General features: G+C 36.7%; 1 protein-coding gene and 1 long non-coding RNA gene across 4 annotated transcripts in view; one reads left to right on the plus strand and one right to left on the minus strand.

The window, feature by feature from the left end:
• Positions 1–17,811, plus strand: part of Dlg1 (discs large 1) — a 496,300-nt gene that overhangs the window by 78,140 nt on the left and 400,349 nt on the right. The gene's annotated exons all lie outside the window — the stretch shown is intronic.
• Positions 1–17,811, minus strand: part of LOC139810201 (uncharacterized) — a 304,062-nt gene that overhangs the window by 14,059 nt on the left and 272,192 nt on the right. The window lies entirely within an intron of this gene.

Genomic DNA, 17,811 nt, shown 5'->3' on the forward strand with positions numbered 1-17,811 from the left:
GTAGCAAAAAGTGAAATCTCGACTTCATCTAAATAATTAAAATCATTTATCTATAATACATTTCAATCATGTTATGATTAACATCTATAAGTAAATAGCAATTCTTACAGAGTTCGTGCTCTTACAGAGTTTGCTTTTTATGGACATTCAATCATTGCATAATCCTTATTTACAACGCATTTAAAAAAAAAAATACTTTTTTTCCTCTTTGATCTTTCGTTCCTGAAACTTCTGCAGAAAAGCGATGCGAAAAACGTCAAAACCGATTTAATTGAATTGGATTTAATTGGAAACGGCCGGCGCATCGTTGAATTGAAAAGCTTGGAATCGTTTCGCGAAATACCGGCACGCCTAAAGGTTCTTTCTCACGAGAGGGAAGAGAAAGGGACCACGGTCTCGGCCCATCATTATTTATTGGAACTGGCGCGCGTCGCTCTTCGAAGATTTCTCGCGCCATTGTTGCGCGGGATAAAACGTCACTATAGCGCCGGCGATTTATTCCTCTCGATTCTTCTTGCAGCCAATATTTCTCTTTCTCTGCCTTCACTGTGTCATCCCGCGTTCTCGAAAAATCTCGAAAAATCTGATTCGGCCAAACTAACTTTCATAACTAACAGCTAGCTTTTGTCCGCGTTTGGAAACGATGTCGATGATAGCCGTGTTGTCGTTCGATAATTCACTCGCGTGTCAAATCGATTCGCACGCCTGCCAAAATCCATCCCTTCCATTTTCGTCGCGTCCGTCACATGTGGCGCGTCGACTATTTTGTTCTGAGCTTCCGGCCGCCCGGCGGCTTCCGCATCGGAGATTAGTCGCCATGCATCTGGAACTATGCGAACGCCAACGCATTCATTTGCGTTACCAACGTCGCGGCTGGCGTGTTACCAGTCGATATAAGCCGGATATACCCTGTCCGCGACTTGTGTTCTATCAGCTTTTGATACAATGGCGTCAAGATTATATATACCTACTATCCTACCGGGGCTATCAAGTGACGGATGCGACATGACTAAGTTGCCGCCCGCACGCGGCGAAATTAGCCGGAAGATTAACGTTCATCTGGTTCTGTTCAACTATTATAATATGTCATACCGCGATCTCCGGACGTTGTTATTTCCCACTCGACTAGCCGAACATAATTAAATTGAGAGCTTCTCAACGCTTTATTTAGCAAAAGTCATTCAAAGTGTTTTGCTTACCGAGTGCCGTCGTCTTCTAAATAAATTTACTTTTTCCGAAAGATTATTTTTTACATCAAACTTTGCTTTTTTTTAAATTGAAATTAATAATATTTGAAAATCAAATTAGCTTTGAGAAAATTTAAAGTAAATGTTCAACAAACAGATTTTTTATTATCTTTAGTCAACTTGTTTTTCTGCTAGTTTTTTTTTATCAACGCTTTTAATATGTGTATATAAATAAGTATAATATAAAACGTTAGCGCAAAAATAGGATATCCGTTTGATTCTAAAGATTCATAACATGTTGTGTGGAAAAAATAAGTTTTGTAAGCGCAACTGAGCTTCCCGCATGTTTTTATTCTCGTCATACGCGTTTTCTATATTCCAGGGTATCAGACGAATTTCGAGCAGAATACGTGATGATTTTTGAATTTTCGTGGGGAAGAAAATCGACTCGAGTATTGCCAGTCGCGATTTCGAAGAATGTTTGAGATATCTCTCTCTTTCTCTCTCTCTCTCTCTCTCTCTCTCTCTCTCTTTCTCTCTCTCTTCTCCGCCCCTCCCCCTCCCTCTCTCTCGCTATCCAGGAGTTCGCAAGCCTGGAAAAGTTTTTTGGCGCGGCTTGGGGTGCGAATGGCTGCCGATGGGTGAAGTGCACTTGGTGTGCATTCGGGGGCCACTCGAGCCATCTCCTCGTAGCGAATACGGACACTCGCGAATTTAAACTCGACCGGAAATCTCTCGAGCGCCGCTCGAGCGAATTGATCAAAGGAAACGCGACTTGAGCGCGAAATTCCGCATGGACGTGCGAAGAGTCGTGTCGATTTTATTCCAACGAAAAGGTAGCTTTCAGGAAATGGTCGCTGTGCTTTTTATATCGAAAATGGATTCAATAAAAGTAACTTTTATTAAGAGACGTTGTGCGATTTAAAGCGTATATTTTGCTTAGGCTTCATAGTCCAGTTTTCTAAAATTGTATTTGAAATCTCTACTTAGTTACAATCCTCAAGGTTTTTTAATTAAGTTTTTCTGAAGGGAATCTATAAAACCAACGAAAGTATTAAAGAAATATATAAAAACAGCGAAAAAAGAGACGTTTGGTGATTGTCCTTTGCCGACGAATTGTTTGGATTGCAATTAAAAATCGCGTATCTTCCGACAAAATTAAATTACAAGTGCAGCGACTGCAGCTGCACCATCGTTATTGCCAGATACGACTAAAACGGCTTAGCGATCGCCTCGATTTAACGAGATAACATTTATTTGATCGCGTTACTTCGTTTACTTTGATTTGCCGCAGGCAGCATATGTAATCGTGGTGCAAATAGTGGCGGGCACAATCTTTTCTTTAGATATCTGCAGTACCTAAGTGGATAACGATATTCAACTGTTGGCCCGCGAATCAATCCGGTGAATCGGTTATTTTGAACGCCGTGAATGACAAATATTACAAAAAAAATAAAATTGCGAAACTGCAGAATAAGATAAAAAAAAATTTTATTTCCTCGATTCTTTATTTCCGTCGAGTCGCGTGGAAAATTGCGAGATGTATATTCGCGGAATTGTTACACACGCCATCGGATACTCTCTGTCAATTTGAGTGACGTCGAGCTGCAAGCTCCCGAAACTAATTTCGAGTTTCGTAGCGCGTTGTAACTTCGTTATGTACTTGACGCTGCCTTTATGACGTATAATCCCGTGGCTACCGGCCGCGAAACTCGAAACGGATGCGATGCGTACAGTACTATTGATGGACAACTTCGTCTGTCACGCTTCCAACCTTAATCGGAAAAGGACTTTTTGCTCTCACACTTCTTTATTCGTGCTTCGTTCTGTCATTTGCCGTTTGTTTACCGGCAAATCGGAATCAAGTTGAGAGTTTTCTAAAATTAACCGGGACTGACTCCATTTGAAATCGAGGAAAGGAAAACGGTTTTCGATCTTCTCCTTTCCTCATTCGCGTTTTTCTTTTCTACATTTCGAATTCATGGGAATTACAATTTACGATCTTACAGTTACAATTTGGATCTTATGTTCTTAGATATATCTTTCGATACAGTGTTGAAATCTCTACTTGTGATTTTATTCAGCATCGCCTTTTTCGAGAGTTATTGTCGCGTTTCACCTCTGGAAAATCGTGCTACTCAAATCTTTCGACCGATTTCCCGATTAACTTTCAAAAGGAGTGTCAAGCGTGATCAGTGGGTTGTAATACACGTTCTCGTAATCGTTCGCTGAACAGGAAGAATTAAGTGTCCGGACGGTAAATTTGAAATGCATTGGAAACGATGGCTATTGCAAAATACTGTGAGCGAGCGATGGCTTGAGCGGTTGAGATAACCGAAATTTGTCAACTTGCTATGTGCTTTGTGTCGTTATGTCCGGCGCATCCGCGTGGTTTGCATTATATATATAATATATGGTACTTGGACTCATGCGCGTGAATCGCGACTCTGCGTTCTGTGCGCGTTTATCGCAATACGCGAAGTGCTGTGTAAGTGCGCGACGCAACGTACAAAACGTGTCCAACAGGTAACACGCGCGTGTACGGAACCGACACGGGCTGCACGATATTCATCCGTGCATCCCGCGAGCGCTTAATCGCCATTCCTACGATGCAGAATGTGAATGTGTGATACTGTCTGCGGATGACGAACGAATCGGCGGTGCGTTGAATTGTCTCTCGTCGCTTTCCCAAAACGTAAAATCTTTGGTGAAAAATAGAACGCGACAAATCTGTAAAGCTGCTAATCTTTTGCATATTTTCTAAACGTAAATATTCTCCAACGCGTTACGTTAACATAGGACATACTGCTCGCAAGTCGCACGATTCGACTTTTTTAATTTGCTTCTCATCCCACGTGTAATTCAATTATCATTTTTGCCACGTGCATCTACTTCTTCGTTTTTCTTTCTGAATAATTCCATTTTTGTCATGTAATTTAATTTTAGATACATACTTATTGAAAGTCATATTATTGTTTCTTCGACGATCGATTGACAGGGAAAAGGGAAGTTCTGCAGTCCACACCGCGAGAAACGCGGTGGCAGGAGAAGTGAGATCGAGAGGTGTCCCGGAGTTGCTCTTTGGAGGCGCGGAAAGTCCAAGGGAATCGCGTTAAAGTTATTTCTATTCATGGAGAACCGGGAGGACCGGGAGTAAGAGCATCAGCATGATATTTCTAATTCATTGAGTGGTTCGCCGACCGCTAAGGGCGACGAGCTCTGTTTTCTTTTCTGAATAAGATGATACCAAGATGACTTGGTTTCTTTTAAACTTTCGAGCGGCGAACGTTACGAATATTATATTCGCGGTCGAATGCGCAATTTCCTTTCCTCTCTCATGCTGTTACGGTCTGCTCTGTATTCCGCGTTTTACCAAGTAAATCCCCAGTTTTCTTAGACACAAGATAGAACGTTCTATTACTTGAGGAAACGTCGGCGTGTATTCTACCGAGATATTTCGCTATCAGCGTGAAAACTAAAGACATCGTTATTGCTTTAATTTTCTCGCTGAGAGGGCGATATGCGTCGGCGGAATAACGTCCGCGAATAACTTTTCGCTTTAAAATATAATAACGTCAAAATTTAATATTATTTTAATAGGTTTTACACCCGTATCATTATTACATGCGATACACGCAAATTGAGACAACATTTATCAATATGTATAAATGCATCGTTATCAAGGAGGTTGTTTTAAAAGTATTACTTTAATGCGATATTACAAATGTAATAATTAATGTGATAGTACGATAACCTGATTATTCTTTAAATCACTAAATATCTGGAATAATCCAAAAAAATTGCAACTTTTTCTGGATAAACGACCTGTTAGACAGAAGCATTTATTGTAACACAGCAAGAGAACGATTAGACGAATAAACGTACAAATTTTTAAAAGTACGTACCGCACTCAACTTTTATTGTTTAACTAAGTTTGTTTTTTGATTTTTTAAGTGCACTCTAACAAATCCATTAATGCTGAAAAGTCAACACAAAAATCAACACAAAAATTAAACGACGATATAAGGTCAAGAATAAAATAACAAATGAATCAATTAAAATAATTAACGAAGTAAAATTAAAGAATAACAAACTAAAAATTAAAATTAGAAGGAGTGATTATAATAGGTTTATACACTTTGCATAAAATTGAAATGTACCTATCTCAAAGTTCACCTTTTACTTATTACTTATTGTTAATTTCATTATCGAGAGCCCTATAACGAGGCAACGAGCTGTTCACGAAGTAGTAGATATTTTGTGTAATTTGTTCATTTAATACGGAAATAAAATGACATCAGAATATTAAGTTTTGTAAGTTACAGTCGCGTTTCGAGAAATTGAGCATTCGGTTTATTTTACATCAAATATTTCGGGACGATGTCAGAAACAAGTTAATTGACACGAGGTCTTGACGTTGCGGCATATGTTGTGTGTACACGCACTATGTATACGCAAGATTGCCGTCGCCGCGCTATCATTCGTACGACGATGCTCGAATAGATAGCATCGTGTGCCATCGTATTATCTCTTGAAACGCGATTGTTCCCTATGACTATTACAATTCGCAAATGTCAGTGCAGACTATTAATTATGTAGCTAACGCGATTAACGACTCGTACGTGTATATCGAGACGACAGTATCAAAGCAATCTCATGTGATTTATTTGTTCGAAGCAGCAGATTACTAATAGGAATTATCAGTCGCCGTTTCGTTGCGAATTTGGCAGGCTATAATTATCGCTTTAACGATGCTCGAATTCTAAATATATTTCGTGTCGCGCTTTCAATTTCTCGCGCCAATTTAAATATAATTTGCCTACCATTTTCGGATCAGGATTGCGTGATAATGCACAAATTGCTGGATCATATTAAATGATTGAAATAACGTTAAAGCGTGATATATCGACTGTTTTTTAATAATATTTCGTATATTCGCAGAATTTATACATTTATAACGCATTAATGCTTGCACTAAATTTCGATTGTATATGTTTCTCGCGACAGTTTATTACTTTTTAATTAACCATTAATGATTTGACGTTATTCATGGCATTATATCGTACGGTACCGAACAAAATTCTCATGAATAGAATACGAGATTGGCAATTTTGAAGTATATGAGCCAAATATCTGGGGATGTAGCCAGTCCAGTTCAGTCAGTTTTAGAAAGCAGCAAGCGTTTTGCATGATTTTATTTTTCTCGTTTTATTCTTCAATATGTGTAAAAAATGAGCGATTAGTGTCGCGTCAGTTATTTTCGGTTATCATATTCTCTTGATTAATTTGCATGTAATTATATCGATGTTTTCACGAATGAATATGTTGTGCATTTGCAACGAGGAGGAGGTCTGGGAGGTATCGAATGGCAGCGAAGCAGCCGTGAAGTGAATAATTTATTATTTATTATGTTGTCTATTGTTTGCAGAATTAATCGTTCGTGATTATTTGATGTATGAAGCAATTATTTCTTGAAATATTAATTATTTTGGGCACTCCGCTATAATTTAGACATATCTATTTGTATTTTACAATTCAACGTAGTTGGTATTACAACTACGGGTATCAGTGAGTGATAAATTATGTTTTACTTTAATCTGAGGTAATGAATCTGTTAAAATTGTATTTATATCACATATATGTACATAAACTGTACGCAAATTTATGATTGTATAGAGTTAATGATGTAACAATAATATAAATAAACATAATATTTCAGATTTATTGCCTCAAAATGAATCGAAATAGATTAACATTAATAGATATATTTAATCCCGAAACAAATGTATTTATCTGTTGATGTGTTACATATGTATGCATACATGTATACATAGTTTATATATAGTGTAATCTTTTCACAGAGATTACACTCCATGTAGCAGATATAGGTATTACATACCAAAAAACTAAATCAACTGGACAATTAAGATCCATATATTATTTGAGCTAGAAAAATCGATGACAGATCGGTATGCGTGTAATTGTAATTATGAATCAGAACGAGTGAGTTTTATGCGACAGCATCGACCAACTTTAATTGCTTGTAACTCGGAAATTATTACGACCTCGACATTTCCGTGTTTGAATTATCAGCTCTAATTTATAATGGCTAGAACACGCTATTAAAACATTATCCGGTGGTTGCGAGATATCCTACATCTGTATATTAAAATAATAGAATTTCGGCAAATGAAATATGTGTTTATCAATTTTCTCACGATGTGATAGAATATTCATCATCATATATATGTATATTGTGCTGAAACAAAATCGAATATATGTCACAGTACAGATACCTATACATTATGATAATTGTCGAAGGTTCTGATTAAAATATTTATTCCATGTAGTGTTTTCTCTTGCGAATTTAAAAATCTCTCAGCATCGATAACAATGTAAAATATAAAAATCTAGTAAATATTCTGTTGTATTATTATACTAAGGATTGAGAATGCGTTCTTTAATTTACAATATTTTATTTTATCAAGGGGAAATTTAATGAGCGCTTAATTATTGAAACTGTTTCAAGTGTTTCACGCCGTTATAACGTGTTAGAAAGTTAAATGGAAGTCTACACAGTTGCGCAATTCTGTTTCTGATATATTCCGACTAAAAAGAATTTGATTTCTTCTTGAAAAATAACGAAATAACAATATAAATAAATATACTAAATATTATAGACAATAGGTCATTTATTTCTTTTTGTTTCTATTTTACGGCACGATTGTGTCTTTGCATTCTGCGTATTATCCGCAGTGCAGACTTCGTTATATATATATATATATATATATATATATATATATATAGTAAATTATATAGGGCCACATATGCGGCCCTAGCCCTACAATACGAACTTTTGTTTCTCGCTCGCGACTCCATTAATTATCATTGCGGAATCATCCTTATTGTTTCACGAGCGAGGCTTTATTTTAGACGCTGTAGTCGGGGGAAGTAATTGCACTCCTGCCGCAATGGTGGATGCATTAATATGATCTTTCGAGTAAAACGTTTGGATTTCCATTTCGACGCTTTAAAATCCGCGATTTGTGTATATCTCTTCTTGGAAATGCATTATGGGTGCTTCACACGGATCTTAATGGCCGAGTTGTCAATTCTTTTTTTTTGCTTTATACACGCCTATGTTTTTAGCGCAATGGAAATTATATTCCTAGGGAGATTTTTGCTGAAACGGTTAAATTTTGATTTCCCTATATACCCGTTTATGCGACAATTACGTTGCAAATTTTTTTGCCTCTTTACTTCTATCGTAATACCTATCATTTGCCGGAAATACTACATATGTTATTATCTTTTTTGCTTGTTGTTTAATCTGTTGCTCAATGTTCGCAATCTTTCTCTCGAAAAAAATATGAAGTCTTTTTACGTTTTTCTTTTTTTTTTTATATGCCTATTCTAGCACAATGATATTCTACCATATTTTGAGAAAGTTGCCATGAAAGAATTAATCATTTTTTTTAATAACAACGGAATTAGAACAGTGTAGAAAATACTTGTATCGTTATCTATTAGGCATTTTCATCATTTTTTGAAAAAATTATGCAGATTCCACTGGATAGCACGATGTCATCAGTAACGCTTTTGGAGATAGGGATGTTTTATTGATTACGTATACATACATACGTATAACTCTTCCGATGGCTTGATTAACATGTACATCGCGATATTTCGATATGCTCTGAAATGCTGTGGTTTACCGGGAAAGTTACGAACTCGGCGTAATTTGCCATGCATTACCGCATATTCATTCAACGGGGATAACGATGTTCAACGATACGACTATTTTCTTTTCGTATTTTTATTCGCGACATTTCCCATCGTGTCTCACTCCTCAAACCACGATCATCTCGCTACTCTGCACGTACTATTATACCTCATCGTTGAATAAATTCGGTTAAATCAACTTGGTTTTCGTTCGTTCTCCTTGAAACGTTGTAACTGTAATTGGAGTTTTACTTCGCGAAAGTTAGAGAATAAGCAACCTAGTCTAGCGGTAAGTAAAGGAAAAAAGTTTGAGAATTTTCGAACCTCCTTTACATTATAACTTTGTTATCGAAATTTGCGCGTAATGACAAACCACATTCAAGCGCTCTAAATGGAGCATACCAGTTCGCCCGTTGAAACGTGCCCCCATCTCTAATGTCGCCGGAGTATTGCGGAACCGGAAACCCTTCGTCCGGTGACAGGATCGTTAGCATTGAATACCTTTGCTGGTAGTAGTATTAGCACTGGCTCGCGCGTGGCTGTCCATTTGAGATTCAAGGCACAACCCGGTGCTGTTGTAAGATCGTTAACTGAATACCGCGATTGTTGCCGTTAGTTTCGCGCAGTTGCCTGCGGGATGCAGTTCAGCATTTTCGCGAAATTCGTGCCGATTCAACACGAGTAATTTCGAATCCGTCTAAGATACATTTTTATCTTATTAATTCGCTAAGGTCGAATAATTTAATCCTAGATAGTTAAGTCAATTTTAATCCATTACCGTACGAATGAAACTTGTTCACAAAAGTGTTTTAATTAATGTAATTGCGTTTAATGCTCTTTAGATTTTAAAGTGAAAAGATAAGTTGCAAAATCTTCAAAATTAACTGATCGGATGAGGAAGTTTTACTTATTTTTATAAAATCGACAAGTATCTCGGATTTGCATAATTATCTTTCCATCTTTTGAATGAGGGATTAACTAAAAGCACATCCGTTTCTTTCATGCTTAATGTTTAAAATTATAATGTCTTTAGCCAATTCTCGACAAAATCTCGAACGTCGAAATTCAGTAGCCTTTTACGTCGAGAGTAAAGTCATTTTGCGAGATAATCTTTCTACATAAAATTAACGTGCTGACTCGAGTGAATGTACTTTAATGTTTAACAAAGCAATTTTACGATGGTATCTAATTATCTTGTCCTTTCTGATCGTTACAAACCCCGCGTCCCCCAAGAACTTCCACATTACGACGTGCTATTTGTGCAAAATATTTTCAATGTGTAAAACATAAACACACACACACACACACGAAAATTTGTTTCCGATGAAGATATATTAGCTTATGGCTGAGTCATGTTTTCCTTTGAAAATATTAATTATGTATTAGTGAAAATGCATTGACGAACAAAAGTGACATAATGAACCGAATACGCGGAAGGAAATTGAATCTTGATATATATTGCATGATATTCATTTCAATTCTAATTCCATGAGAATAATCTTTTTTTCATACGCGTTGTTAATTGCGCAATAAAATGTAAGAAGCTTGAAAATTTAATTATTTACTGTATCCCAAAGTTATGCTTGTTATAACTACAATATCAAAACGCGATTACAACCGTTGGAGTCTGTCAGAAGTAATTACGCCAGATTTAATGAACGTAGCGATAATTATTAACGCGAGCAAGAAGTGCATTTAATCGCCACGGGTGAAAAACGTTCCGACATTAATCACGATTCTCATTCGATTTTCATTCTTTATTGCGTTTCACCTACGTTACTTCATTAATTTTGCGTCTCAGTCGGGCTCGCGCGCGAATATATTAAATTCCACCGAATTAAGCTTCTCGCGAGAGCGCCGCGTCGGCGAATCTAATCGTTCTCCGATTTAATCCGCAAATTCTTTCTCTTATATCCACTTCGTTATCCACATTCCTCCTTGATTTATTTGAATATTCGCGTATTGTTCCACATCTAAAGTCATCTCGTTACATTTCTATCTGCGCACGCATCAAACGCTCAAGCCTCAGCCTCCTCGATGTCGCGTCGGCTCTTCTATGTTTCTCTCGCCTTGGATGCGAAATGCAGATTGCAGACTCCGTTTGACTCTCCGCAACATGCAAATGCGTCCTCCTACGTGAGAAGCCACTAAGTGATTTACTTGTTATTAATAATCTCCATTGAGCGCCAGAGTTTATGCCTCATTTGCGTAATGCAGGACGGCGTCCCGGGCGTCACACGCCACTCGCTACAGCATCGGCCCGCGGGCGATTGTTAACAAGTTGTTGCAGACTCGAGAGGAACTTGTTATGCCTGTTAAGCGCCGAGATTAGTACGGAGATCATTTGTAAATGTCTTCCTATACTTTTGTGCCTGGAATGACCTCTCTGGCCTGTATGAGTTTCGTCTTACGTTATTATTTTTCTTTTCAGCACTGCGCTCGCCGGACGATCAATCTTACTTCACGAGAAAAATTAGGATTAAAGGATTAGAGAGAGAATTAGGAGAAAAGGATTTAGAAAGGGAGAAAAAAGAGTGATTAATATTTTTTGTAAAATTTGTATTCTGAAAGAAAGGTATTCTGGATGAAAGGTAACGCTTATTTTCATGATAAAAGTTTCTGTGCGAAACTTGTAGCTACCACTTGTGGAATCTTCGGGAAGGCGCATTTTGAATCGCGTTATGTATTTTCTGAGTGAAGCGGTTCCTCGCAACTTTTAGAGGGAAATGTGTATACAAGTAACTTTTGCTCGTATAGACCCTTTTTGTATAATGGATCCCCTCCAGGTTACATATCGCGTTGTATCTTTCGCATAAAATGATAGCATTATGCTAATATAATATAAAAAATAAAGAGATAGCATGCAAGAGAAGCGGGGATGTTTGACTTATACCATCAAAGTTCTTTGTATTATGCAAATAGACATATAGATAAATACGAACGAAGTAAAACAGACAACCAGTCGCACTATTATCATCGCAATGTGCCGTCGTAGAAATATAGGCAATGCCGGAGTTGCATGCATGAAGATAAGAAAAAGAGAAATTTCTCCTTGCTCTAATGCGAGGTCGCTTTTATAATATTTGGTGCTATCTAATCTTTACGTTAAGACGAGTCAATGGACGGATGACGGAAAACTCACGCTCCTGAAATACCGTTTAGACGCCAAGCGAATTTATCGTCAACTTAGAGAACGGGAGCGAAAGGTGGAGAGGGACGTTGAAGGCGAGCGAGGAGCGAGAGAGAGCTGGAAGCGGTAGACGCGTCGTAGGAAGTACCGTGAAATATTGCCTCCGGATTCTGCATCCACCATCCTACGCCCGACTTATCCCTTTTTGCCCCGACCGCCTCTCTGTCTGCCATCGTGCCCTTCCCTGGAGAACCCAGAAGTTAAGCGCGCGGTCGCGCGCGCGTTCATTTCACGTTGACGCGCTGTTATGCGGTAATGGAAGATTTTATTGGTCTGCCGTTGGGTAAAGGACGTCCGGATCTAATTTAAGTAACTGAGTTTGACTGACTTTGAAAGCCTCAGCCGCCGCGGACGTATTTATGGCCCTCGCATTAACGTTGTTCGTCGATCAATCGATGGCGATGTAAATCGGAATCTAAGATATTCATTACGATCGGAGGTGAAAAGCGGGTATGTAATATATTCTTATTTATCTTCGCGTTTCTACTTTTGTATAAATATTATATACGGCAGAATCTCCGTTTTTATTTTCATTTATCAAACTCCGTTGAGAATGTATAATGTGTGTAAATATTGGCGAGCGCAACTCTCTTAATCTAGAATACTCAGCTACTTGACATTAATTCATCTCGCTTGTTTTATTTGCTGTCATGTCATGTTCTTCGTCTTCTTGGTATCATTATACGGATTAATCAAACTTTCTCGCTATAATCTTCGTTTTTCGAGACTGACTGTACTTCAGAATGGATCAGTCTCGGCTTTCTGAAATATTGCTGGTGTACCAGGAATAAAACCAGTTATCCTTCACGCATGACGGGATCCTGAGGCATTTTCTCGTCTACTCGTTTACTTAATTTTGAATTCATTGGTTTATTATAATAAGGCTCATATATTTTGTAATATGGCTTTATATTATATCCTAACAATTATGATGTTTTAAAGATGATACTTTTCATACATGCTACGTTAGGATGTTAAATTTCTCTCTCTCTGCGGTTTTTTATCATCTTCAATCAATGTTAAATCTTATTATACCTGACGCAATACGCGTATTGATATTGCAACATAGAAATTATTTTTTAAATTAAAAATTTGTTACATAAATGAGAGGATTTCGTTTCTGCACAAGGGGTGCTTTTATCTACTTTATTATTTCTTAAACTATATAATTTTAATAACATGACAACATTTTGATATAGAGCTATGCAAACATTTATATTTTTGTAGATATTCTTGTAGGAATTTATTATCACATTATATTATTTAATATCTTTGCATAATTAGCCACCATTAATTTTTATTAATCGATTATTGTTAATAAGTATGTACAGTAATGTGGTGTTACCTACAAATGAATGTTTACAGATCGGACGATAAATTAACCGACAATCTCTATATACGCCTATATTATTATTTCATAAGTATTCTCGCATTTGCTTTGGTATTCGGTGCGATCGGAAGATTTAAACTTTACTAAGCGGACTAGGAAGTTTATGGGATAGGATAATGTATTCTAGAAACATCTCAGAAGCCAGTTTCGTAATCTTGGAGTATCGAAGATATCGCAAACGCTCGGTTAGTTAAGCAATTTTAGATCAGATAACACTGTTACGATGGTGGTGTCGACTTACTGACGAGGTGACATGAAAACGCTACGCTCTCAGAAGTTATCACCCTAGGAACGAGAACACGACTGGCGCTATCATAACGCTAGTGCTTGTTATAATGCAGTCACTGCCTACCGTTCATTAGAACGTATAGTTAAGAGCAACAATATGAGATAGCGGTTTGATGTCACGAGCACTGGTATGGTGTTCATTGTAATTGTATGTGTAAAAAAGCAACAGACTTGAAAATTACTTTTTGTTTTACTTTATTATTTGTTATTTGTTACGTAATATTATTACATAGCAAATAAAATTATATTACGAGCGATATAAGTAAAATGCATTATGGGATGAATTTAAGAATAGATTTAATAAACAAACAGAATATATAGATTTAATATATTTCTTACTGGAAAATATCAGACAATCTTATCTATCGTTAGTTTTTTTTCTATCGAAAAATGACGTCGTTATCGTATATTATTATCATGCTCTGTGTACCTATCTTCAAACTTTAATAATACTACGTGAGAATATATTTTTTAATTCTAGGATCTAATTTTAGGCACTCACTTGCGTTTCTTATTTGTTTCCATATTACCTTTTGAAACTTACATTTTCTTGCCGAATCGTGCGAGATAATCTAAATGTATGATAATGCAGCACGAAATTGTTTCGTGCGCATCTCGCGCGTACCTACTTTTTTTTTCTAGGCGATTTTGAAAATGGAGAAATATTCTCGAAATATTCTCTCGCACGAGCGTAGTCCGCCAAGATGCGATACACTTGGCGCGGAAACACTTCCAGTTTCGTTGCGGCGGAACAATAATTCATCGTTACTCCGCGTGCATTTCCTTTTTGGCCATAAGAGGAACCTACATGCAGGTTCGTAGTCGGAATATCAACAATAAATATGCCGCTAGGAGAATTGGTGGCTGGGAGAATTGGAGAGCTGAAGGCTGAAGTATGTAGATACACACATGGGGAACATTCATGATCAATCTTACCGAGAGATAGTGATATTAAATTCTTAATAGCTACATTAGAAGTTAACTCATTTGCAACTAACAGACTGATGCACTCAGTGTTGAATTTCGTCGTTGCGCGGGCTCGACAAAGTTGAAAGTGATGACGATGTGTTCGAAACATACATGCTTAATGATGTTTAAACATTATTTTTCGGTTATAAGTTATGTCCTTAAATATGCTACCTTAATTACGCGCGTTGAATATTCTCGGAAAAAAATATTTTGCGAATACCTTTTATTTTCGAAACATATCTAAACACTTTTCGTTTGCGTTTATATCAAAAATCACTAGCGCATATTGTCCACGGTATAATTTTTAATTAACTATTTTCTGAATTATAAAAAGCAAGCATTTTTCACATTTTTCTCGCTTACCGCACTCCTTTGCCAATTAATCATTAGATCCAAGTACCTACTATGATACAAAAAAAAAATCGGAAGTCGCAATACCATCGAGGATTCTTTGTTCCGTTGCTCGTTTCATGTTACTCAAACATTCCTTTCTTCCTGAGTGGACTTCTTTTTTTTCAGCCACCGAATTTCAACTCGCCGTTTCATTATTCGACGTCCTCTCACCGACGACTTCCTCCGCTTTGTCCATTACCTTTATTCTTTCCTCTTGATTACCAGTCTCATTCGTATCGGTGAAATAATTTCCTCGCTGTACTTTTCCATATTTTAAGACATACTACTAGTTTCTTCTGTTAATAGTATTGTATTGTATAGTAGTACTGAATTATTTGTCAATATTGCTTTTTACGCATTGTACATACAATATGCCATTATATCGTTCCCGACTGAAAAACAGCGTTATGTGTACAGTGTTTCAGCGTGGCTTGTAATTACATAAGTACATACGAGGCTCTATGTAGCATGTTGGCACGAGATATAAAATAAAAATGCGAGAAATTGCCGTGCGGTATCAGGATATCACGTTACAATACACTTGTACTAGATACGTAGAGGTGTTACATAGATCGTCGAACGTAAATTACACGGATCTTGAGGCTTGTGCAGAATCGAATTGTTTTAACTTAATCTCTTTCGCATGTTTTTGACACGTGTTTTTTAAATGTAAATATACGATTTAGTCATGTGACTGAGTATTATACACAAGCGTTATATACACACGTACGTGCACATGAATATTGTTTTTATCGTGCTCAAGGATTATTGCCGCGGTTTATGTGAACAAATGGAAATGCCGCTCGTCGATGATACATAGTGCGGCCTCCTATCAAAATGTTCGACCGGTGAGTTCTATTGTTAGCCAGCCAAATAAACTATGCAGCTGTGACTGATAACTTTGGACTCGTATCGGGACGGAAAATAGCCTATCTAAATTTAGCGAGCCAATTTAATGATAATGCGACTTCGGTCAGAGTCTGCATATTGTCTCGGAACTTCCGAGATGAAGATAAAGAAGTGAGTTTTACGGCATTCTTTTATGACTTCAGGGTATGCATTTAAATACCCCCGGAATATTGAAATAAAAAACTTATACCAGATATTTTATGAATTATCGGGAAGAATGAAGGACTCGTTAATTCAGTGTTCTTCCAACGTTCTACTTTAGATTATACAACCTTTTCACTTGTGATTGTACATTCGTTTAAGGTTATAATCGCCCTAATATAAAAGTAATAAACGCATTGGAAATAGAATCGTTGGAGTGCAAAAAAATATAAATAAATCAGTAGTCGCGAGAAAAAGCGAAGAAAGAACTATTTCTACTCAGCAGCTGAGCGAATAAAGTCTATCGAAACGCAAAAGTGGAGATAGCTGCTGTTTGTTTGAAATTGATCGAACCTTTCTCGTCGAAAAGTTCGTGATTACCTGAGAAGCGACAGCATGCTTCGCTAATTTTCTACTTTTGACATGAATCCGTCTAAAACTGCACGAGCTTATTTCAATATAGCTTACTTCAATGCTCGAATCGATATATCTGTTAAGGTTTTCATCGCAAACATTACCAGCACGCAAGATGGATTCATGTATTGTCTATTATATATGAATGCACTTTAACAAGCAATCCTGGAATTTTTTACCTTATTCTTAACGATGACTGAGAAATTTTCTTTAATCTGCTTGAAAATTTTTTCATTTTTATTTATTTTATGAATTAATTTATTTTTAATTTAACGGAATAATCTTCACTTTGTGAACATACTTAAAAGATAATGAAGTAGTTGAAATGGAATAATCCTTACTTTGTCATTATATTTAATTAAGAAGATAATGAAGTAGTTGTATGATTAGATTAACACAATTAAAAGATTTTACAAAATTACAAAACACTTCTACGAAATTAAATTACACACACACATAGTATCTATTGAGTGGGAGAAGATAATGGAATAGAGTAAGATTCGTAAAGAAGATCTAAAAAGGGATTATAAATTAGTTTTAAAGCTTCTGCTAATTGTAGTGCTATATTAAAAATAATTTTTAAATATTACATTACTACATGAAATATATTTGTATTTTTAGGGATCCATGGAGTATACATAGTTTTTTAGATTTCGATATTTGTCAACTCTGTTTATCTATTAATGAAAGTTATGTGAAAAAAATAAAACTATAGACAAACTTTCTCACTAGCGTAAAATGTCAAAATATTTACAGTTTTCGAATTATAAGTGATTATAATAAAATAGATTTAGATTAAATACAATTTTAGCAATTTCGAGGGACTTAGAAACTTAGAAACTCGCAGGATCGCAGCGTTACTAGGTTGCTCGTTCTCGAGGTTGAAGAAAGTGCATCGAAATCCCAACTTTTGCACGTCATCCGTATTTCCCACTGGTTCCAAGTTGTCGGATAAATTATGCAGTTTTGCATGCATCTCCCGCTCGTATATCCGCGATACATCTACGTGTCCTACGGGACTGATCCTCAGGAATGCAATTAAGTCACGGAGCTTTGTAGAAGCTCTCAACGATACTAAAACCTTTTGCGACGATTTTTCTTCTATCAGAAGCGAACTCTACGAGTCGTTCCGTCTTCCAGTATTAAAGACTCTTAACGCTCAGCATAGACTATCAAATATGTTTTTTAACTCATTAAGCTTTATAGGA

The sequence above is a fragment of the Temnothorax longispinosus genome, chromosome 3 (genome assembly GCF_030848805.1).
Source record: "Temnothorax longispinosus isolate EJ_2023e chromosome 3, Tlon_JGU_v1, whole genome shotgun sequence".
Classification (NCBI taxonomy): domain Eukaryota; kingdom Metazoa; phylum Arthropoda; class Insecta; order Hymenoptera; family Formicidae; genus Temnothorax; species Temnothorax longispinosus.